At 44.7% G+C, this 25,439-nt stretch overlaps 1 protein-coding gene across 1 annotated transcript in view; it reads left to right on the forward strand.

The window, feature by feature from the left end:
- The window catches only part of LOC124775313 (frizzled-4), a 473,590-nt gene that overhangs the window by 199,563 nt on the left and 248,588 nt on the right, over nt 1-25,439 (forward strand). The window lies entirely within an intron of this gene.

Raw genomic sequence — 25,439 nt, forward strand, 5'->3', positions numbered from 1 at the left:
AAGCTGAAAATCTAACATCACATCCTCGCGGTTGGTTTGAACTACATAATTTAGAAGACTGTTGTTGCAGATTTTTTACGTAAATATATTTTCCACTAATTTCGTCACATTTTAGTATATCATACAGTTTTTGATTTTTCACGTTAATAAAAATTACAATGTTCGCACTTATTATACAAAAATACATCGGATCATATCAGACGCAAGCTTACTACTCTCTGTCTCTCTCTCTGCGGAAATAACAATATTCCAAAGGGTTTACAATTTTTCTTAACAAATGAACTCCTAGTTTTCGATACATTATTAATTTCGATTATTATTTCATAAATGAACCCAGAAATAAACATAGTAAACAGTACAGGATTACGTAATTAGTAAAAGAAATTTTAAGTGTGCTAATAATTCGTAATCTCAAATGTTTCTAAAAAAATAATCTTAACTGTACATTCAGAAGTAGTACTTACTGATTATAACATCGAAAGTAAAGTATTTTATAAATTTTGCTTGAAATATAACATACAGTGTATAAAATTGTATGAAAGTTTTCAGAAAAGCAATTGAGATAATACTGAATTGTCCAAAATTCGAGAAATAATACTGGTAGCGACAACCATTGTTGAGGAAAAGTAATGCTAGAGGAGTATGTCCGGTTTCAAGAGGCTGAGTAGCGTAACGTTAAAGACTGCAAACAAAAAGTTGCGCTTGAGCGGCCAGTGACCATGAGTTCCTTATACTAAAATACTCACGAGGTATCCCCGAACAACCTCTGAAAGTTTTTACAGTAAAAACATATTCCAAGTAGGCAGTATTCTATTTATTATCCGCGAAAATGGTCAGTTACAAAGGTCGCTTCATTTCAAGCATATGTTCTAAACTTTCAGCTTCATTTCACACTCTATATTCGCATTGTGTGAAACCTGTGCTTGAAAACGACCCGCGGTTTAAATTGGCGAATTGCACGATCAATAAAGAGAATACAACCTACTTGGACAATGTTTTCATTCTCAAAACACGTTGAGGCCGTGGATCCCCACAAAAATAAAATTCTGAAACTCTGGAAGTTTGTCGCTGGAGTTCTGGTGTACCCTGTATATCGTGAACGCCACCAGTGCTAATGCTTTGCGCGTTAAGAATTACTTAATAGGCTCCGTTTGCTAGGAATTAAGTCCATCTTTCCTGTTCAGGTACTACGACGAAAAAAGCAGGGTACATGACGTCACGGTGAGCTATGGAGGGAAAGAGCGGGAGGGTGATGGTTAGAAACGCATAAATTTGCCCTCGCTGACGATCTAATAGCCAAACTTGGCCCACGTGTTTGCAGACGTCTTGGCCGAATAAGGCTGGCGCAATCTGAAAGCTCAGAGAGCGACCATCTGCTGGATGGTGGGAGGGGGGAGGGAGGGAGTTATGCAAAGAGGCCCGCAGCTGGCGGAAGCTGCCGTAAAGGCTTAACGAGTACGCTATTCCTGGGGAGCCCTATGTACATGTGTGGTCGCACCTCTCACTGCGGCCAACAAGGAACCACCATCATTAAGCCTGGCCCAAACACAGTCTTGCAAAACAGCTCGAATAGCGCGCGTCATATGCACGTATGTAGTCTGGAGGAAATCTGATATTGCTGAAGGCTGTATGACTAACTCACATCATCTGGAAAGCTTTACTGCCCCATCCAAGAAACCAGATGTTCATCAAACCAGTGGCTGGGGTAACGGCCGGAAAGCTCAAACAGAGAAGGAAAACGAATTCCATTCATAAGACTAAGTCTGATGGACACATGCCCAGACTGTAGGGAGCTTGAGACGTCACATCCCACCGGTTAATGGCACAGCGTTTCTCAAGAGTGGTATCTAGCGTACTTTTGTTGATTACAGTCACAAGTATGTGAAAGAGTGTAAACATTAAAGATAAAAATAATTACACTATGCCGGCCGGGGTGGCCATGCGGTTCTAGGCGCTACAGTGTGGAACCGCGCGACCGCTACGATCGCAGGTTCGAATCCCGCCTCGGGCATGGATGTGTGTGATGTTCTTTGTGTTTACCAGAATGAGAGTTTCACTCTGCAGCGGAGTGTGCGCTGATATGAAACTTCCTGGCAGATTAAAACTGTGTGCACGACCGAGACTCCAACTCGGGATCTTTGCCTTTCGCGGGCAAGTGGTAGAGCACTTGCCCGCGAAAGGCAAAGGTCCCGAGTTCGAGTCTCGGTCGGGCACACAGTTTTAATCTGCCAGGAAGTTTCGTCCTGTGGTTAGTTAGGTTTAAGTAGTTCTAAGTTCTAGGGGACTGATGACCTGAGAAGTTAAGTCCGATAGGGCTCAGAGCCATTTGAACCATTTGAATTACACTATAATAATTCAAAAATTGAATTGGGTGTCGAAGCTTTACATTCGAAAACCGCCTTCTCAAGAAAGACGCAAAAAAGTAGTGAAATGTAAGGTTTAATAGCAGTACAGGTTTTTCTGGCTGGTATGCAGAGGTCGACTGTACTAAAGATTTTTCGGACTGGTATGCAGTAGTCGAATGGACTATCTTGATAAACATTCCCGTACAGATGAGTAACATCATCAGTTTCCCACCAGTGTTCGATAATAGCCGACGTCGGGTAACTGCCCTCGAATTTCAAAAGCACGAGACGACACGCCCCACCGCGCACTTCCTGATTTCATTTCATTTCATGAGCACTGTGTGCTGTAAATCGACCTCGCGTCCTCTGCAGACGAAGTTGAAACAAAAATCCACGCGACCACGGGCTAATTACTCTTAAAAAGATTAATAATGGTTATTGGAGTACTATCGAGCAAGATATTATAGAGTAAAAGACAACTGTACAAAGCGGTTATTTGTGTTATAGGTAGGCGTATATGTGCCCTTCTCATGGCGACGTTCCAGCCTCAAGAAAGGAGAGAGAGAGTGGGTGAGAGAGAGAGAGAGAGAGAGAGAGAGAGAGAGAAGGTAGTAGTAGTAGAGATAGTATGCAAGTCCCTGAGATAGATCCCAAGTGCACCTGTTCGAAGGCGTGGAAATCTGACCAGTCTTTTTCCGAATTTTCTTGGCGAGTGTTGCGCTTCAGTGGATGTGCTCGTTATCAGACGGCGGAGTCCATCGTGGAACCGTCTCGTAGCTGGAGTTAGCGCTGACGGACGGGACTGATTCGGAGAAGTTTTAATTTACGGTTCTCTTGACCTATGTTTCATCTTTGTGGAAATTTCTGCCCAAATTGCAAGGAACCAATTTGAGCTTGTGTATGAGCAGGTAGTGGTGTACGTTTTCCAGTGCAGAGAGCTGATCTTGGAATCTGAGTCGTGTCAGATCGCTTCAGATAATTTTACGTGTGCCAATGGAGTACTGCTTACTTTAAAGCTTTCTCGCGGGTCAAAGTCAGGTGATTATCCTTATTACAATTGTTCTATATGTGTACCAGTGCCGAGAATCGATGAGGATGGTTGACAACTTTCGCTTGATAACCACTTGCGCACCATGACGTACAATTTGTCCAGTGCCGCATTGGAGCACGTGGATTCGCGGGAGATTTGGGGCTACGCCGTGACATCACACAAGGAGAGGAAAGGAACGTTTAATGTAAGAACGGTCCAAAAAAATTTGTTCACTGTTTAACAGCTCGTGTATTCTTAAAAACTTCACGGCCAGGTATAATTTTTGACGCTGAACGAGAGGCATGTTAGAAATGACCACTAGCAGTTTCTAGACAACACCCGTGGCGCCGAACTGCAAACCTAACTGCGGTTGTTGATCGTACACGGTTTTACTCGATATACTTTGTTGCATTCTGTAGCGTTGCGTGGGTTCTAGAAGCAGCAAGTAGAGAATGGGAGACACAGTAACAGTTATGATAAAAGGCTTTCACTTAAGAAGTTGGAATACACAACCAGACAGATCCGATAGAACTTTACATTGTGTCCCAGTTCGTAGCAGAGTTCGTTATCCTATGTTACTTACATAGAGATAGAGGCTTTGCATTCGCAGGCTGACATCACAAGACAGAAGGGCTAATCGTAGACTTAAGTGGCATCTTGGATCGCGGCGCTGCCTGCGCTGGCTGCAGAGGGCGTGTCCACACGGGCGGTCGTCGATTGGCGGCCGCGTTTGATGTGTCGCCCTCTCTGACGGCAGCGCTCGTAACGTTTGATGCCAACCTATCAATGACGAAGCGACAAGAGGGCGCGGTGTCTGCAGCGAATGACATCATACACTTCATCCTTAACGGTCCCCCACTGGCACGAGGCATAGCTGTCAAATCAGAAGTACGAGTCGGGTACTATACAGGGTGGTCCATTGATATTGACCGGGCCAAATATCTCACGAAATAAGCGTCAAACGAAAAAACTACAAAGAACGAAACTCGTCTAGCTCGAAGGGGGAAACCAGATGGCGCTATGGTTGGCCCGCTAGATGGCGCTGCCATAGGTCAAACGGATATCAACTGCGTTTCTTAAAATAGGAACCCCCATTTTTTATTACATATCCGTGTAGTGCGTAAAGAAATATGAATGTTTTAGATCGACCACTTTTTTCGCCTTGTGATGGCGCTGCAATAGTCACAAACGTGGTATCACGTAACACTCCGCCAGTGCGAACGGTATTTGCTTCGTGATACATTGCCCGTGCGGAAAAGGTCGATATCGTGTTGATATATGTATGCTGCTCAGTATCCTGGACGACATCATCCAAGTGTCCGGACCGTTCGCCGGATAGTTACGTTATTTAAGGAAACAAAAGTGTTCAGCCACATGTGAAACGTCAACCACGTCCTGCAATAAATGATGATGCCCAAGTAGGTGTTTTAGCTGCTGTCGCGGCTAATCTGCACATCAGTAGCAGACAAATTGCGCGAGAATCGGGAATCTCAAAAACGTCGGTGTTGAGAATGCTATATCAATATCGATTGCACCCGTACCATATTTCTATGCACCAGGAATTGCATGGCAACGACTTTAAACGTCGTGTACAGTTCTGCCACTGAGCACAAGAGAAATTACGGGACGATGACAGATTTTTCGCACGCGTTCTATTTAGCGACGAAGCGTCATTCACCAACAGCGGTAACATAAACCGGCGTTATATGCACTATTGGACAACGGAAAATCCACGATGGCTACGACAAGTGGAACATCAGCGACCTTGGCGGGTTAATGTATGGTGCGGCATTATGGGAGGAAGGATAATTGGCCCACATTTTATCGATGGCAATCTAAATGGTGCAATGTATGCTGATTTCCCTAGTAATGTTCTACCGATGTTACTACAAGATGTTTCACTGTATGACAGAATGGCGATGTACTTTCAACATGATGGATGTCCAGCACATAGCTCGCGTGTGGTTGAAGCGGTGTTGAATAGCATATTCATGACAGGTGGATTGGTCGTCAAAGCACCATACCATGGGTCGCACGTTCACCGGATCTGATGTCCCCGGATTTCTTTCTGTGATCCACTGACAACGCCTGACAACATGCGTCAGCGCATTGTCAATGCATGTGCGAACATTACGGAAGGCGAACTACTCGCTGTTGAGAGGAATGTCGTTACATGTATTGCCAAATGCATTGAGGTTGACGGACATCATTTTGAGCATTTATTGCATTAATGTGGTATTTACAGGTAATCACGCTGTAACAGCATGCGTTCTCAGAAATGATAAGTTCACAAAGGTACATGTATAACATTGGAACAACCGAAATAAAATGTTCAAACGTACCTACCTTCTGTATTTTAATTTCAAAAACCTACCTGTTACCGACAGTTCGTCTAAAATTGTGAGCCATATGTTTGTGACTATTACAGCGCAATCTGTCACAAAGCGAAAAAAGTGGTCCAACTATAACATTCATATTTCTTTACGTACTACACGAATATGAAATAAAAAATGAGGGTTCCTATTTTAAAAAAACGCAGTTGATATTCGTTTGACCTATGGCAGCGCCATCTAGCGGGCCAACCATAGCGCCATTTGGTTTCCCCCTTCAAGCTAGACAAGTTTCGTTCTATGTAGTTCTTTCGTTTGACGCTTATTTCGTGAGATATTTGGCCCGGTAACGATCAATGGACCACCCTGTATATAGTGTATCCCAGAGGGAATGGTAAATATCCAGGAATACGGCAACAACGATCATTTGAAGCAAAAACAAAAAAAAAGAAAAAAAAAAAGATATACTTTGTTCCGAACGGTTTTCGAGGTAGAACGCATTTCATGTGCATTGTTATTTATTTTCTATATTATTCAATACACTGTCAATGTTAGTGGACATTACAACATACGTTTCACAAAGTATCACTTTTTAACACCCCTAAGCATTATCGCACACGTAGCATATTGTACAGTTCACAGTAAGTGTTCGAATATCCCACCGTCAAATTCAGTGGGTTGGTGATTCCCTAATGACGGCAGCAGCGTCCTTGATTTGACCAAGCAGTATTCACCTTTCGTTTGTACATCTCAGACATCATCCAACCTCACATACAAAAATCTAATGGCGCAAGGCCTGACAAGCGTGGTGACCAATAAATTGTACTACCATTACCAATACAGCGATTAGGGGTAAGATACATTGATCAGCCACATCATCTTGGCCATCTACCTAAAAACCGGTATGTCCACCATTTGCAGGGATAACAGCGGCCAAGCGTGGAGGTGTGCAAGCAGTGAGGCCTTGGCAGGTCGCTGGAGGAAGTTGGCACCACATCTGCACACACAAGTCACCTAATTACCGTAAATTCCAGGGAGTGGCGCGATGAACTGTGATGCCTCGTTCAGTCACAACGTAGACGTGTTCGATCGGGTTCGGATCTGGTAATTGGGGGGCCAGCTCATCAATAGGAACTCGCCACTCCGTTCCTCGAATCATTCCATCACACCTCTGACCTTGTGACATGGCACATTGTCTTGATGAAAAATGCCATTGCCGTCGGGGAAACATGATCGTCATGAAGCGGTGTACGTGATCTGCAACCAGTGTACCATACTCCTTGGTCGTCATGGTGCCTTGCTCGAGCTCCACTGAACCCATGGATGCCCACGTGAATGTTCCCCAGAGCTTTTCTCGGTCTCACGGTACACCCCTGGAAGACGACGGATTCGCATCCTCACATCGGCATGATGGAGAAGGTAGCGGGATTCATCAGGCCATGCAACGCCCTGACATTGCCCGCGGACGTCGTTTCACCTTGGACTCCCCACATGTTGAACACACTCACCACAGCACTCCTGGAACATCCAACAAGTCGTGCAGTTCCCGAAATGCTTGTGCCGTGCCTCTGGTCCATCACAATCTGCCCTCGGACAGATTCAAATAGATAGTGCTCCTTCCCCATTCTACACATCGACAGCACGCTCACTGATATTACATGCACCGTGTGTGCGTCAAACCGGCATTCGTTGCTCGTCAGGTGACGCTGCTATCGCCTGCACTGGTTTATATCGATAGTAGGTCGGTGGTCGTAATGTTCTCGCTGATCAGTGCACGTGCGCATCAGTAGCCCAGAAACAAATTTACATTAAATGTATTCATCTCGGAAACCATTCGGAATAGGGAATACGTCCTTTGCTGTTCCTTATCTATATAAACGATTTGGGAGACAATCTGAGCAGCCGCCTTCGGTTGTTTGCAGATGACGCTGTCGTTTATCGACTAATAAAGTCATCAGGAGATCAAAACAAACTGCAAAACGATTTAGAAGAAATATCGGAATGGTGCGAAAAGTGGCAGTTGACCTTAAATAACGAAAAGTGTGAGGTCATCCACATGAGTGCTAAAAGGAACGTGTTAAGCTTCGGTTACACGATAAATCAGTCTAATGTAGAAGCCGTTAATTCAACTAAATACCTAGGTATTACAATTACGAACAACTTAAATTGGAAGGAACACACAGGAAATGTTGTGGGGAAGCCTAACCAAAGACTACGTTTTATTAGCAGGACACTTAGAAAATGTAACAGACCTACTAAGGAGACTGCCTACACTACCCTTGTTCGTCCTCTTTTAGAATACTGCTGCGCGGTGTGGGATCCTGAAAATGTAACAGACCTACTAAGGAGACTGCCTACACTACCCTTGTTCGTCCTCTTTTAGAATACTGCTGCGCGGTGTGGGATCCTTATCAGATAGGATTGGCGGAGTACATCGAAAAAGTTAAGAAGGGCAGCACGTTTTGTATTATCGCGAAATATGGGAGAGAGTGTCACAGAAATGATACAGGATTTAGGCTAGAAATCATCAAAAGAAAGGCGTTTTTTGTTGCGACGCCCGCATCTCGTGGTCGTGCGGTAGCGTTCTCGCTTCCCACGCCCGCGTTCCCGGGTTCAATTCCCGGCGGGGTCAGGGATTTTCTCTGCCTCGTGATGGCTGGGTGTTGTGTGATGTCCATAGGCTAGTTAGGTTTAAGTAGTTCTAGGGGACTGATGACCATAGATGTTAAGTCCCATAGTGCTCAGAGCCATTTGAAGCATTTTTTTTTTTTTTCGTTGCGACGGAATCTTCTCACGAAATTCCGGTCACCAACTTTCTCCTCCGAATGTGAAAATTCTTGTTGGCACCGACCTACATAGGGAGGAACGATCACCAAGATAAAATAAGGGAAATCAGAGCTCGTACGGAAAGATACAGTTGTTCATTCTTTCCGCGCGCTATACGAGATTGGAATAATAGAGAATTATGATGGTGGTTCGATGAACCCTCTGCCAGGCACTTAAAAGTGATTTGCAGAGTATCCATGTAGATGTAGAAGTTTTTTGCTTGAGCCACCGCTTCCTTCATATCCATGAATACTGATCATTCCTCCTCAGACACGGTGTATAAGGACCTATTCGGCTCCCACCGTCTCGGTAGAGTATCATCCACGTCGACCCGACTTCTACATCTTTGTTGGGCAAACTTAACCCTTAATGTAGACCACTAACCACGGTGCAATTTGACTTATGTCGCCGGCCTGTGTGGCCGTGCGGTTCTAGGCGCTTCAGTCTGGAACCACATGACCGCTACGGTCGCAGGTTCGAATCCTGCATCGGGCATGGATGTGTGTGATGTCCTTAGGTTAGTTAGGTTTAAGTAGTTCTAAGTTCTAGGGGACTGATGACCACAGATGTTAAGCCCCATAGTGCTCAGAGCCATTTTATTGGGCGAGGTTTCAATTGCGTGCGTGCAAGACATTTCATCTCCACACACGGTTTGCATTCCATGCAAAGTCCTTGCCCGAAACATATCAAGAAACGTCCGGCCAGTTACGATACTCTCGAAGAAGTAGGTAGCGATCAGACAACGACATGGCACACCACACCACAACATACATCAAGCCCCCAGCAGATTAGCTGCCTTGTCCTCATGAATTTGAGGCTTTCAGAAGCCATTGTGCCGTTAAGTTTGAATTTCGCCTCGTCAGACCACACAAATTCCTCTGCAAATTTGTCAACCGAACCAGCCGTGTGCTAAAAGCAGTGACAACATTCAATCCTTCCATTTGGAAAGCCCTCGTTCATCGCGTGCACCACGTTCCCATTTAGCACCCAGAAGAATGCGTCTTGCACCTGACGGGCTCACGTCACTTTCGCATTTTCCCTGGTAGTTGTTCGTACTCTGCTGCATCTTGTTTTTCACACATCTTTCGCAATTTCGAAGTTTTAATCGTCCCCTCGAAATATACCAGTCAGTGACAATGAAACTTGACAGCCGTGTTAACCGAGCCCTACATATTCACTCTTCAATGGGGCAGGACGGATGATATGGCGGAGACCTTTGTTGTAAAAGTCCATTTTGGCTTGTGAGGAAACGTTCCGCCTTGAAAACCAGCGCGTCGTCTCGCTGCCACGCAACAATTTTTTGTATCTAAGGAAGAAGGAACAAGTTAACTGGGTTCCACGGCAGGAAAATACGGGAGGTAAAATAAAATTCGATAGCCGAAAGAAGCAGATCTTACGATACTGCCCTAAGTAGAAAAAAGAGCTGGTGCGTTGTCATGGACCAAACACCTCCCTGGACAATTTCCCGCGACGCTTCGTCCCGACAGCCTCGAATAACCTTCTCAGGAGATAATATGCGCCTGTGATGGCTTATCCCTTAGGAGAATAATCTCGTAGCACAACTCGTGGCAGTTCTCTTCCTCCCCCCCCCCCTCCCCCCCCCCCCCCCCCACACACACACACACAAAAACAAGGAAAAAAACACTCATCACTTTGCCCGATGACTGTTGGATCTTCTGCATTTTTGCTGCTGTTGAATACCCATCTTTCCACTGATTGCTACTGTGTCTTGCTATCATAGTAATACGTTCAGCACTTGTCAACTGTGTCAAGGCGGATAAGGAAGTCATCTGGATTGGTCTGACACTGCTGGAACGTTGCCGCTGGTGCCCGAACTATTGCACGGTAGTCCATTTTCTCACTTGAATGTGACATTTTGGTTTTGCTTCTCCAGCTACTGGGACCTATTGCGCGCGGATTTCAGTGAGCACCACTGCTGCAGATATGTACCTGTAAAAAAAGTAATTTTATGTTTTCGAAGTGATAATTAAGAGCTAACGACTACCACTCGTAGTGGCTCGCCGCCTCAGCCCCACCACCCGCGAACATGCGCCACGCGAATTGCCAGCTCCACCTACCAGGCGCCAAATTTAATGGTTAAACTACACATCCTCATGAGGTTTCAAAAATTACTCAATTACAACTAGTAATTTGTTTCGGCTACCGAGTATGTAAGAACATTATATAGGTGGACGACAGTTACAAAACATGACAACAGCGTGGGCGTGGGCTGGCCTCTGGCAGCCGCCGTAAACAGCGCGGCTCTTCTCGATCGGGCATCCAATTGCTCGAAGCCGGCTTAGTCGGCCGACATGGAAGCCGGGCGGACGTTTATGCCGTCGTAAAGCGCGGGTTTCGGCCAGCGCGCTCTCAGGACCGGTCATAACACCGTCTGGACTTTCATCGCCCCAATCTATGGGCTTACGATCGTCAGGGCCAGATAAGTTTTTGTCTTAATCGTGTCTCGGAGGACAACTGTATCTCTGTGGACCTGCACAGCCTTCATGAGTGTCTAACTAGGCTCCTCCGTGGACACTGCTTGTTACTACGACAGCGTAGCGTACGTGGTCCTTGTTCATCTGACATTCACTACTGACTATTGGATGAAAGCCTGCCCCAGACTTTTTCGAGCATAATCACCTTGAGCTATGAGCACTCAAGTACGTCCTGCGTGCTTCCTAATGTCAACAATCCACATTTCATTAGACTCGCACCTCCACCTTCTTATAATTCATTACGCATGAGGTGGTATCTCTAGGCTTCCACATTACTTATCTAACTTAAACTAATTTACGCTACGCTAAGGACAACACACACATCCATGCCCGAGGGAGGACTCAAACTTCCGAGCGTGGGAAGGGGGGGGGGGGGGTTCTTCGAACCGTGACAAGGCACCCCAGACCGCGCGGCACTACGCATGAATCTTGGTCGACCCACTCCCCTGGCTACATGTCCCACCAATCTCCATTTCATTTTCATTACTTTCTACGTCTTCATTCCGTCTCCTCAACCACGGTTATCTTTTCTTGTCGCTCCTGCTCTTACCAGCGTGCATCTTGCCACACTTAACTAAGAATATTATGTTGACCAGGAAGTGCTAAAAAAGGCTCAAATCGTTTATCTCAAACAGGAAACAAAAGTTATCAACAGGAAAGAGACATCAGGCATCATCCAGCTGAAATCTAATTACATGTGGTATCCCACAAGGTTCGCTCTTAGGGCTCTTGCTGTTTCTTGTGCTTATGGATGAACTTTCATCAGTAATATTACCACATGCCAACTCCGTTTTCTTTGCACACGATACGAACATTCCAATAAGTAGCAAATCAAACACAGATTCAGAAAGATCGGTTAATGAAATATAGTATCTATCATTAAATTTTCTACATTTTTACTTTTGTTTGTACATAATATTTTAAAACTTTTTTAGTAATTGTGTTTCTTCAGCACTAAGTTTAGTATCTGTGAGGTTTATTATACGTCTGTAGATAGATGTATACGTTTCTGCCAGTTTCTGATTTTAGAGCGTGTTCGTTGATCTGTAAGTGTTTTTAGTATTTTTTCTGTCTTTGTACTAACTGCTCTATGGCATTGCAATGGGTTTTCTTCAACTTTGTCGAAAATATAAGAGAGCTTGGCGCTCTTATTCATGGTGTCAACTACATGCAAGTAGCTTTCACACAGTTTAAGTTTCAGTTTTCGTTTTTTGTCATATACACTGAGGTGAGAAGTCCCTGGGACACCTCCTAATACCGTGTTGGCTCTCCTTTTGTCCGGTGTAGTGCAGTAACTCAAAGTGGCATGCACTCAGTAAGTCGTTGGAAGTCCTCTACGGAAATATTGAGGTCTGCGTCACACTGGAACCATCAGCTCTTACCAACTGAAATCAGGGCTCATGTGACCAGGTCACGGCTTTACAGTCGTCTAGGGTCCAACCGATAGGGTCACGAGGCCAGGGGAAGCGCTGCAGGCGATGTCGTACTGTCAGCAGGGGCACTCGGGTCGGTGATCTGAGAGGTAATGCCTGAAATTTGGCAAATTTCGCCGCAATGCCCTAACGGATACGCTCGTCGTACGTCCCAAATTGACTACTGTCGTTATTTCAAGCAGTGCTGCTTGTCTGTTAGCACTAACAACTCTACGCAAACGCGACTGCTCTAGGTCGTTGAAAGAAGGCCGTCGGCCTCTGCGTTGTCCGTGGTGAGAGGTAATGCCTGAAATTTGGCATTTTCTGCACACTCTTGACAGTGTCGATCTCAGGATACTGAATTTCCTAACGATTTCCGAAATGGAATGTCCCATGCGTCTAGCTTCAAAGTCTGTTATTTCCGTCGTGCGGAAACCTTCTCACATAAATCACCTGAGTACAGATGACAGCTCTGCCAATACACTGCCCTTTTATACCTCGTGTATGCGATACTACCGCTTTCTGTAAATGAACATATCACCATCCTATGATTTTTGTCACCTCCGATCTAATTTCACTACTGAGCCAGTATTTTTGAGCTAATGATTTTGCTTATTGTCCAGCACATCTACATTTACATGATTACTCTGCAATTCACATTTAAGTGCTTGGCAGAGGGTTCATCGAACCACAATCATATTATCTCCCTACCATTCCACTCCCGAACAGCACGCGGGAAAAACGCACACCTAAACCTTTCTGTTCGAGCTCTGATTTCTCTTATTTTATTTTGATGATCATTTCTACCTATGTAGCTTGGGCTCAACAAAATATTTTCGCATTCGGAAGAGAAAGTTGGTGACTGAAATTTCGTAAATAGATCTCGCCGCGACGAAAAACGTCTTTGCTTTAATGACTTCCATCCCAACTCGCGTATCATATCTGCCACACTCTCTCCCCTATTACGTGATAATACAAAACGAGCTGCCATTTTTTGCACCCTTTCGATGTCCTCCGTCAATCCCACCTGGTAAGGATCCCACACCGCGCATCAATATTCCAACAGAGGACGAACGAGTGTTGTGTAAGCTGTCTCTTTAGTGGACTTGTTGCATCTTCTAAGTGTCCTGCCAATAAAACGCAACCTTTGGCTCGCCTTCCCCACAATATTATCTATGTGGTCTTTCCAACTGAAGTTGTTCGTAATTTTTACACCCAGGTACTTAGTTGAATTGACAGCCTTGAGAATTGTACTATTTATCGAGTAATCGAATTCCAACGGATTTCTTTTGTAACTCGTGTGGATCACCTCACACTTTTCGTTATTTAGCGTCAACTGCCACCTGCCACACCATACAGCAATCTTTTCTAAATCGCTTTGCAACTGCTACTGGTCTTCGGATGACCTTACTAGACGGTAAATTACTGCATCATCTGCGAACAACCTAAGAGAACTGCTCAGATTGTCACCCAGGTCATTTATATAGACCAGGAACAGCGGAAGTCCCAGGACACTTCTCTGGGGAACACCTGATATCACTTCAGTTTTACTCGATGATTTGCTGTCTATTACTACGAACTGCGACCTTCCTGACAGGAAATCACGAATCCAGTCGCACAACTGAGACGATACCCCATAGGCCCGCAGCTTGATTAGAAGTCGCTTGTGAGGAACGGTGTCAAAAGCTTTCCGGAAATCTAGAAATACGGAATCAACTTGAGATCCCCTGTCGATAGCGGCCATTACTTCGTGCGAATAAAGAGCTAGCTGCGTTGCACAAGAACGATGTTTTCTGAAACCATGCTGATTACGTATCAATAGATCGTTCCCTTCGAGGTGATTCATAATGTTTGAATACAGTATATGCTCCAAAACCCTACTGCAAACCGACGTCAATGATATAGGTCTGTAGTTCGATGGATTACTTCTACTACCCTCCTTAAACACTGGTGCGACCTGCGCAATCTTCCAATCTGCAGGTACAGATCTATCGGTGAGCGAGCGGTTGTATATGATGGCTAAGTAGGGAGCTATTGTATCAGCGTAATCTGAAAGGAACCTAATCGGTATACAATCTGGACCTGAAGACTTGCCCGTATCAAGCGATTTGAGTTGCTTCGCAACCCCTAAGGTATCTACTGCTAAGAAACTCATGCTAGCAGCTGTTCGTGTTTCAAACTCTGGAATATTCCATTCGTCTTCCCTGGTGAAGTAATTTCGGAAAACTGCGTTCAATAACTCCGCTTTAGCGGCACAGTCGTCGGTAACAGTATCATCGGCACTGTGCAGCGAAGGTATTGACTACGTCTTGCCGCTTGTGTACTTTACATATGACCAGAATTTCTTTGGATTTTCTACCAAATTTCGAGACAATGTTTCGTTGTGGAACCTATTAAAGGCATCTCGCATTGAAGTCCGTGCCATATTTCGCGCGTCTGTAAAGTTTAGCCAATCTTCGGGATTTCGCGTTCTTCTGAACTTCGCATGCTTTTTCCGTTGCCTCTGCAACAGCGTTCGGACCTGTTTTGTGTACCATGGGCGATCAGTTCCATCTCTTACCAATTTATGAGGTATGAATCTCTCAATTGCTGTTGCTACTATGTCTTTGAATTTGAGCCACATCTCGTCTACATTTGCATAGTCATTTCGGAAGGAATGGAGATTGTCTCTTAGGAAGGCTTCTAGTGACACTTTATCCGCTTTTTTAAATAAAACTATTTTGCATTTGTTTCTGGTGGATTTGGAAGAAACGGTATTGAGCCTAGCTGCAACGACCTTGTGATCACTAATCCCTGTGTCAGTCATGATGCCCTCTATTAGCTCTGGATTGTTTGTGTGTTTTCGCAACCATTTACAATTCGCGTGGGTTCGTGGACTAACTGCTCGAAATAATTTTCGGAGAAAGCATTTAGGACAGTCTCGGAAGATGTTTTCTGCCTACCACCGGTTTTGAACAAGTATTTTTGCCAACCTCGGGGAAGATCAGTTTGGATTCCGTAGAAACACTGGAACACGTGAGGCAATACTGACCCTACGACTTATCTTAGAAGAAAGATTAAGGAAAGGCAAACCTACGTTTCTAGCATTTGTAGACTTAGAGAAAGCTTTTGACAATGTTGACTGGAATACTCTCTTTCAAATTCTAAAGGTGGCAGGGGTAAAATACAGGGAGCGAAAGGCTATTTACAATTTGTACAGAAACCAGATGGCAGTTATAAGAGTCGAGAGGCATGAAAGGGAAGCAGTGGTTGGGAAGGGAGTAAGACAGGGTTGTAGCCTCTCCCCGATGTTGTTCAGTCTGTATATTGAGCAAGCAGTAAAGGAAACAAAAGAAAAATTCGGAGTAGGTATTAAAATTCATGGAGAAGAAATAAAAACTTTGAGGTTCGCCGATGACATTGTAATTCTGTCAGAGACATAAAGGACTTGGAAGAGCAGTTGAATGGAATGGACAGTGTCTTGAAAGGAGGTTATAAGATGAACATTAACAAAAGCAAAACAAGGATAATGGAATGTAGTCTAATTAAGTCGGGTGATGCTGAGGGAATTAGATTAGGAAATGAGACACTTAAAGTAGTAAAGGAGTTTTGCTATTTGGGGAGCAAAATAACTGATGATGGTCGAAGTAGAGAGGATATAAAATGTAGACTGGCAATGGTAAGGAAAGTGTTTCTGAAGAAGAGAAATTTGTTAACATCGAGTATAGATTTAAGTGTCAGGAAGTCCTTTCTGAAATTATTTCTATGGAGTGTAGCCATGTATGGAACTGAAACGTGGATGATAAATAGTTTGGACAAGAAGAGAATAGAAGCTTTTGAAATGTGGTGCTACAGAAGAATGCTTAAGATTAGATGGGTAGATCACATAACTAATGAGGAAGTATTGAATAGGATTGGGGAGAAGAGAAGTTTGTGGCACAACTTGACCAGAAGAAGGGATCGGTTGGTAGGACATGTTCTGAGGCATCAAGGGATCACCAATTTAGTATTGGAGGGCAGCGTGGAGGGTCAAAATCGTAGAGGGAGACCAAGAGATGAATACACTAAGCACATTCAGAAGGATGTAGGTTGCAGTAGGTACTGGGAGATGAAAAAGCTTGCACAGGATAGAGTAGCATGGAGAGCTGCATCAAACCAGTCTCAAGACTGAAGACCACAACAACAACAACATTTTTGCCAACATATCGAGGGAAGGTCGAAGTCCCCACCAACTGCTTCTGATCGCTACATTGACATAGTTAGGTAAGGGGTTGTTAGATCTACAATATTTATGGTGTGTTGAATGGACTGATGCAGCTGGAGGTGTGTACTTCGGTATCCGAGGCAAAGGCCGCCAGGAAACGCTTGACTGTGCATCATCATCTTTGTTTTTGGGTATTCGTTTCTCCGCAGTTGTAGTTTTAGAAGTAATATAGGTTACATTCTGCATTTTACGACTTTAATATAACGCGTTTTACTTGTAAGATTTAGATTGTAATACACACATCAAAACCTGTACAGAAAATTGCAATAGAGATCAACATAAACATCATTTCCGCCCCACATTTCATGTCGTACTACCATGCAGCGATATCTTCAGAGGTGGTGGTCCAGATTACTGTACACACCGGCCCAGTGGGCAGCCCGTCAAAACCTGAACACAGATCAAGCATGACGGCAGGAAGAAGGTATACTGAACTTTGAGAAAAAAAAAGCAAAATAGAAACAGTGAACGCTCCAAGCTAAACAAGTGAAACATCTAGCGAAGTGGAAGAGCTTACTGTGTCGTGGTTAAGTGATCGTGGTATGCGACCGCGAAAAGGGCGACCCGTGTTCAGAGCTCCCTCGTGGCAAATTTTTTTTTTTCGCTGTACTCTGTATGCAAATTTGTGTCTGTGCCTGTGTCGTGGTGTTACGGCCGTTTGCAACGGCGAGATGTAACGAACGGACCAGTAATGAAACTTGATTGTGCACAACTACTATATTAGCAACCGACAGGAAGTGGCTTTCGAATGGGAACCGCAAACTTTTGATGACAAGGCGACAAGTCAACCGAGTCCTCCACCGGAAAACACGTCTGACGTGCCGTACACGGCATTGGTGACGTATGTGTGTCATATGATAGCAACCTCTTATCGACGCAACTAATTTGTACCCCTGGTGAGCGAGTGAGATATGCCTCCTTTCCCGATTTAGGTATTCGTATGAAAGCGAATGTGATCACTCCCAATGAAATGATGAAAACATAATTTGTCACTTAAGCTGCAACAAATGAACGCAACAGTTTCACAACCACACAGTCTCTCTGTGCTCTATCGAAACATACGTTTCTAACGTTCTTGAAGTTGCGTTTCGTTTTGGAAGTTAGGACTCTTGAAATCCTTTGTTGTAAGATAGTTCGTATCCCTTTATTTGTTGTTTTCAATTTTGTGAGGCATCTACGCGGTATCCCGCCTGCTGTCACTAATCATCACATTTACTTAACACATGACTCATATTCTCTAACCAATGTATAGTACGGCAACTGCCAAAACTACAGAAAGACAACAAACGTTTCGACGACCAGCCGGATAGTTCACATATGTTATGAGAAAAAAAAAGTAAATGGCACGAGCGAGGTTTGAACCCAGCTCGCTCGTTTCGCAGTCTAACACCATGACCAATGTATTTTTCATTTATTACTTATTATTTTTTGTTCTGGAAAAGTCATATTTACATCATACTCCGCAAGCCACCTAATGGTGTGTGGCGGAGGGTATTTTCGGTACCACTATCTGATCCCTCCAGCCTTGTTCCACCCGCGAATAGTGGGTGGGAAGAATGATTCTCGGTAAGCCTCTGTATTGGCTCTAATTTCTCGAATTTTCTCCTCGTGGTCAATACGTCAGATGTATGTGGGGGGAAGTGATATGTTGTCTGACTCCTCCTGAAAAGTGCTGTCCTGAAATTTCAATAGTAAATCTCTCCGTGATGCACAATGCCTCTCTTGTAATGTCTGCCAGTGGAGTTTGTTTAGCATCTCCGTAACGATCTCTCGCCAGCTAAACGTTCCCGTGACGAAACGCGCCGCTCTTCGTTGGATCTTCTGGATCTTCTCAATCTCCTCTATCAGTCCTACCTGATAGGGATCCCAGATAGATGAGCAATACTCAAGAATCGGACGAACGAACAACCTAAAAGCCACTTCTTTCGTGGATGAGTTACATTACCTGAAGATTCTTTCGATGAATCCGAGTCTGGTATCTGCTTTTCCCACTATCTGTTTTATGTGGTCATTCGAAAATAATGGTTCAAATGGCTCTGAGCACTATGGGACTTAACATCTGAGGTCATCAGTCCCCTAGAACTTAGAACTACTTAAACCTAACTAACCTAAGGACATCACACACATCCATGCCCGACGCAGGATTCGAACCTGCGACCGTAGCGGTCGCGCGGTTCCAGACTGAAGCGCCTAGAACCGCTCGGCCACACCGGCCGGCTGTGGTCATTCCATTTACGGTTGCTCTGGATAGTTACGCCCAGATATTTTACGGCAGACGCTGTCTCCAGCTGCTTGTCATCAATAGTGTAGCTGTACAGTAGTGGATTTCTTTTCGTTACATTTTTATACGTTCAGGGTCAACTGCCAGAACTTGCACCAGTCATCATTTCTCTGCAGGTCGTTCTGCAAATTCTTACTATCTTCAGGCGTTGCTACTTTGGTGTAGGCAACTGCATCATCTGAGAATAGCCTTAAAGAGCATCCGACGCTTTCTACTAGATCATTACACAGTGTTAAAATTATTTGACTTCGCGTAAAAGAATCGTTACAAAAAAAAGAAAAAAGAAAAGGCCCCTCCCAGGCTATAAGACTTATAGTTTGCTTCCGGAACACATTTCTGAACATGGAGACAGAAGATATGGAGACTTCCGGACTTTCCGGATTCGCGGCTGCCTTCTCGATGCATATTTGGGACCTGTCCACCACGCTGCCGCTATTCGCCTCACTCAATGTTGCACTCGTTATCCTCGAACCGTTCACTGTTTCTATTTTGCTGTTTTTCCACAGTTCAGTACACCTTCTTCCATGTCCTCATGCTTGATCTGTGTTCAGCGTCTGACGACCTGTGCGCTGGGCCGTCTTACCACTAAATCTGAAGGGCGTGCGATGGGGAGTTGGTAGTGGAGTCCTCTACAGATCTTTCAACCAAACCTTTCTCTGAGGGAATCGGATCTGGGACATCCGGGTTAGCAGGCATCGACTATAGTCACTAGTCCACGGAGGCTGCTTTCCAGCTGAGAAACGTAAGAGCTGTATACAAGCGCCTAGTTCGCTAATCCTGTAGAGCCCGTTGTTGTCCAACTGTCTTACGAAGGGGCGCCGGATGTAATCTCAAACATCTACTTTCACAATTTTAAGTACGAGTATTTTTTTCCGTCACGTTGGCAGTCCTTCCGCAGAAAGGGAGGCAGCGTTGGCAGAGAACGGTGTGTGCCCGCGAGCGCGACTCGCGACCTGCGTCTCTGTCACGGCGCCTCATTCGCGCGCGCGTCAGCTTGAACCGCGTCGGGCTGGCGGCTGTCTCCCGATAGTCATCGGCGCCGTGTGTTAGCGCCTTGTACTTTGTATTCTAATTGTGCGCCGCTGATACGCATCTGACTAACAAGCGGCCATTGTGTCCGCAGAGAACAAACCCGGCCCCGGGCTTAACGGGTACTCTTTCCTCCTCCGAATCCCTTCTGCTGCGGCGATAATCGCTCGCCCCTCCCTCGGCCTGTGACACGGCCGGGGGAAATGGAAGCCAGCGCCCAGGTATGCGGCGGTCGCTTATTCCATTAGCATGTCGTAGTTGAAAGTAAAATGAACCATTCATAATCTTCCTTACAGCCATTTGCATAAACATACGAGCCCGCCCGTAATCGTGAATCAGCAAACGGACGAGCTCGCCAACAGCGACTAATTATCTAATGTTTATTACGGCGGCCAATTTGTCGCGTGGGCTGGCGCCGACCCGTCCGCGTGCCAGGCGGAACACATAAACAAACAAACAAACAAGCCTGCAACTGCGCGCTGGCGGAGGCAGTGACACCTAATTATCGTTTTCTCAGAACAAACGTTATTGATGATGACTGCCCTAGCCGTATTCTTATTTCCGGCGCGAATGTTAGAGATAAACTACTTGCGCTGTTAATTAAACGGCAAACCAATCTCTTCATAATAAGTTAATCATTGGTTCCACTTTGCGAGCACTTTCGTAACCCACAGCTGTACTTGTCTGACAGACGGATTTCGGACTCGAGGCGCGCTGTTACACGTTTCGGCTCAGCTTCGTACTGTTAGAATGAAAACAGTTTCGTTAGGAAACTTGAGCATTGAACATAAAATACAGGGTGACAATTACTGAACTATATGAAAAAAAAACGTAGATACGTTACAAACTATGGCGTGCACACACTTTATTCGACATGTAAACGCCAGTATTTATATTCAGATTTAGGTTATGACATGTTCAATATGTCAGCCATCATTGGCGATGATGTGGCGCAGACGAATAGCGAAATTTGCATTACCCGCTGAAGTGGCGGAACATCTACATCTACATCCATACTCCGCAAGCCACCTAACGGTGTGTGGCGGAGGGTACCTTGAGTACCTCTATCGGTTCTCCCTTCTATTCCAGTTTCGTATTGTTCGTGGAAAGAAGGATTGTCGGTATGCCTCTGTGTGGGCTCCAATCTCTCTGATTTTATCCTCATGGTCTCTTCGCGAGATATACGTAGGAGGGAGCAATATACTGCTTGATTCTTCGGTGAAGGTATGTTCTCGAAACTTCAACAAAAGCCCGTACCGAGCTACTGAGCGTCTCTCCTGCAGAGTCTTCCACTGGAATTTATCTATCATCTCCGTAACGCTTTCGCGATTACTAAATGATCCTGTAACGAAGCGCGCTGCTCTCCGTTGGATCTTCTCTATCAACCCTATCTGGTACTGATCCCACATTGCTGAGTAGTATTCAAGCAGTGGGCAAACAAGCGTACTGTAACCAACTTCCTTTGTTTTCGGATTGCATTTCCTTAGGATTCTTCCATCGATGCTGTCGACGACCTCCTGAATGACTATTTTCAGCTCAGTAATGGTTTTGCGGTTATTGGTGTACACCTTGTGTTTAATATAGCTCCACAAAAAGCATGTGTTCAGATCCGGAGAATATGCCGGCCTGTCGAGGCCCATGCCAGTGGCCTCTGGGTACACCGGTGCCAGAACGCGGCCCCTAAAGTGGTCCTCCAGGACATCAAACACACTTTGAATAACGGGGATGAAATCCAAACACATTGGGTAATCACGGTGCCTTCAAGGAATATCGCACCCATTATTCCGTGACTGGACACTACACACCACACAGTAGCCCGTTGATGGGCGAAGAGACTTCTCGATAGCGAAATGCGGATTCTCAGTCCCCCAAATGCGCCAATTTTGCTTATTGACAAACCCATCGAAATGAAAGTGGGTTTCGTCGCGAAACCAAACCAAGTATGCGCATACTCATTCCCATCATGGCCCGCGGGCAACCGCGCAGTTTGAACGCCCTAACGCAAACCGTTCAGAAGTTGTGACGATTTTATTTCATATAGTTCAATAATTGTCACCCCGTATGTACCGGCATCGACTTTTTCATTTTTAGTGAATCGTATTCCACTTCATTAGCTACCCTTGTTGACGTACTTAACTGCCCGAACGCTAAAAGCGCGATCTATAGCCTCCACAGTGGTGGCCTTCTGATTTTTTCTAATTTTCTCTGGACATCCGCTGGAAAACACAGTAATGAGGGAAAAAATATAATGCTCATATCTAGGATACGGGATGGTAGAGGAGGAAGGTGGAGCCGGAAATAGTAGTAAGCGAGGGAGATTTCTCGCCCCGTCGACAACGAAGGCATCACAGATGGAGGAGAGCGTCCCATTGTGGAAAAATACGGACAGATGTCGGCCTTATCCTTTTCAGTGTAACCATCGCAGCTTACGGAAATGGTTTTTAATCGTTTCCCTATAGGGAAACCATTAAAACCCTCATCGTCATGGCTGGACAGAGGTTAAAACACTGGACTCACTTTCGGTGATTCAAATCCGCGTCCGGCCATCCAAGTTTAGTTTTGCAGATGTTTTCCTAAATCCGTTAAGGCAAATTCCACAATGATTGCTTTGAAACGGACACGTTCGATTCCCTTTCCTAATCTTCCCCACCCCGAATTTATGGTACGTCTATAGCGACGGCGTCGTTGACGTTATACAATTTATCTTTTCATATTTTGGACGGCCGGATAGGGACCTGAATTACCGACCTCGTGAATGCGACCTCGCTGTCTTAATTTCCACGCTAAGTGAAAGGAAGTGCGTATGACACCCCACTGTCACACTGCATTCGGTGAAATGGCGATTGACTTACACTTGCTTCCTACATCAATTGTAGGTATACATCTTGTCTACGTCTTTTACACGAATTTTTCATTTTACAAGGGCTGGACAAAAATACTAAAGCACAACGCATTACGTTGTCTAAAACGGTGTAGGAAAACTGTTGGCATTCAAAACAGGTTTCAGTCGTCTCGAAATGGACAACTACAGGTCCTGTATGGTTTTTCAAGAGAATATTACACCAGTCTTCCTCCAACGTAATCGCAAGCTCAAGTAACGATGATGGAGATGAATAGCAATCAAGCAGTCTTCTCTCCAAAGTAGACCAAAAAGGTTCAATAATGTCGAGATCTGGTGACTGCGGTGGCCAAAGTTGCCTCGTGCTCACAGAACAAGTCCTGGACGATGAGAACTGCGTGAACTGGGGGCCCCGTCGTCCTGAAACACAGCATCACCTATGGAGGACAAATATTGTACCATGGGATGGACTTGAACCGCCAAAATGGCCACATAATCCTAGGCAGTAACTCGGCCACTCACAGTAACCAAGGGGCGCACGGAAGACCACCTAAATCATCACCAAAACCCTGGAATGTCTCACTGTTGGGACATAAACTCGGCCAGAAGAAGGAAACAGTGTGAAACAAAACTCATGCAACCAAGTGACTTTCTTCTATTGCTCTAGAGCCCAAGCTTTATGGCTTACTCATCACGTTTTCCTGTTATGGGAATCTGCATCACCGATGAGTGATTTCGGAATTCCAGCTCGCCCTGCAAACCTCAACTTCCGGCATTCCCGTCGCGTTCTTTTGCTGCTGACAGGGTTCGCGAGTGCGACATTCTCTTCTTCGGTGAATTTTGCAGCTATTGTTCACTTATATTTCGTCTCATTCCTCATCAATCACCGTCTGTCACAATCACTCAACACACATTTTCGTTCGTGTTGTGACTTGGCGGATGATGTTACCCGCTTTCCCTGTATGTAGTATAGACTGATGACCTAAGATGTTAAGTCCCATAGTGCTCAGAGCCATTTGAACCATTTGTATGCAGTATAAATCTTAGATACGATGTCTCTTGGAAACACCTAACACTTTGGCTACGTTGGTTATGGAACACCTTTCATACGAACATTAATAATTTGCCCAATGCACCTAGTTCCGATGTAATGCACTAGCAGCTACACGTAACACTGTTCTGTCCACGACTGTATTGAGGACATTGCACAGGTGCCGCTCGCGTTGAAATACAACAGCGTAACCTGAAAGTTTGGCAAGCATCCGCATTTATGTTCAAGTATGCATTTCTCACAATGTTTCCACATTTTTGCCCAAACCTTGCACTTTAATTATGCTACGGGTCATGCCACTGCCGCGAACTTTGACTTTCAGACTGTAGAAGTTTGTTGTGACTCCGTTATTATCAGAATCTAGCCCGTTGAGTGTGCACACAGTGTGACGTCAGTAGGCAGTAGTACCGCATACGTCGTGATACCACGTGACGTCTTCCAATAGGTGCATGAATTGCTAGGCAGAGCGACGAGCATGCATTCTGTCTCTGGCGACCAAGAGGGCAACGTTTTTCTATCGTGTGGTACTAGCCAATGTGTGTAGTATGACTGGAAATGTACTTAACCTATCACGGTACATAAACATTGTATCAGTTCAAAAGTATTTGCTGGTCATTAATTTGTTGGATGTGAGGTCCGCCAGTTTAAAAACTGTGATATAACGTCATCGTGCCTACAATGTTCAGACCAATCAACTGCCCCAGCTCAAACGATTTCTTTCAACTCTCTGAAGCGTAACTTTTGTATCTGAACTTACCTAGCAGCACCCCGCAATGTAGGCGCTTCCGAACGATGGGCAAAACTTATCTGACTCTTCCCTACACTAGTGAAAAATTAATATTCACTAATACTTCTCTTTATGGTTAAATTGAGGTGCTCAGATATCTTCAGTTACTCTCTGTTGTATGCGACAGCGCTTGAAATTGAATCTGTTTTGTATGTTACTTACTATTATAAAAAAATGTTCATGTATGTTTCGTTGTCCATAGTCTTTCAAGTATGCAGTAATTTCATACGGTAGTTAGAACTACTAACAACGGCGATTTAAGAGTGGAAATATCCAGGGAGTGAGCGTTCAAGTGCACGGAACAGAATATTTGTCCCCAAACACGTGACTATGACACGGCGTTAACTTTTTCTGGAAGCGTTCTGCAGATTTTGAATGTCGTTATATCTTCAGTAAACGCAGATTCCAGTTAAAAGTAGCGCATATTTATTACAAGCGTTTTATAAGCATCTTAGCTATTTCCATTCGTTTCTGGAATTAGCTTACAGCTTCGAAATAAATGCTAACACATTTGGGTTCTTTGCGACTAGTGTCACAGCTGAGATGCCGCAAATTTTTTGTTACAGATAAAGACGGGACACCCACTTCTGTTACTGTATTTCATCGTATCACTGAGTCTCTATTTTACTAAATTATGATTTGACGGTGCACGAAATGTCTTCCTAGTGTGCAAAAGTAAAAGTACAAATTAGCAGCAATTAAATTCTTCCTTTTTCACTTTTTGCTGCCAAATCATTAATCTTCATTCATTCTCAGGGAAACAACAATATC

The sequence above is a fragment of the Schistocerca piceifrons genome, chromosome 2 (assembly GCF_021461385.2).
Source record: "Schistocerca piceifrons isolate TAMUIC-IGC-003096 chromosome 2, iqSchPice1.1, whole genome shotgun sequence".
Taxonomy (NCBI): domain Eukaryota; kingdom Metazoa; phylum Arthropoda; class Insecta; order Orthoptera; family Acrididae; genus Schistocerca; species Schistocerca piceifrons.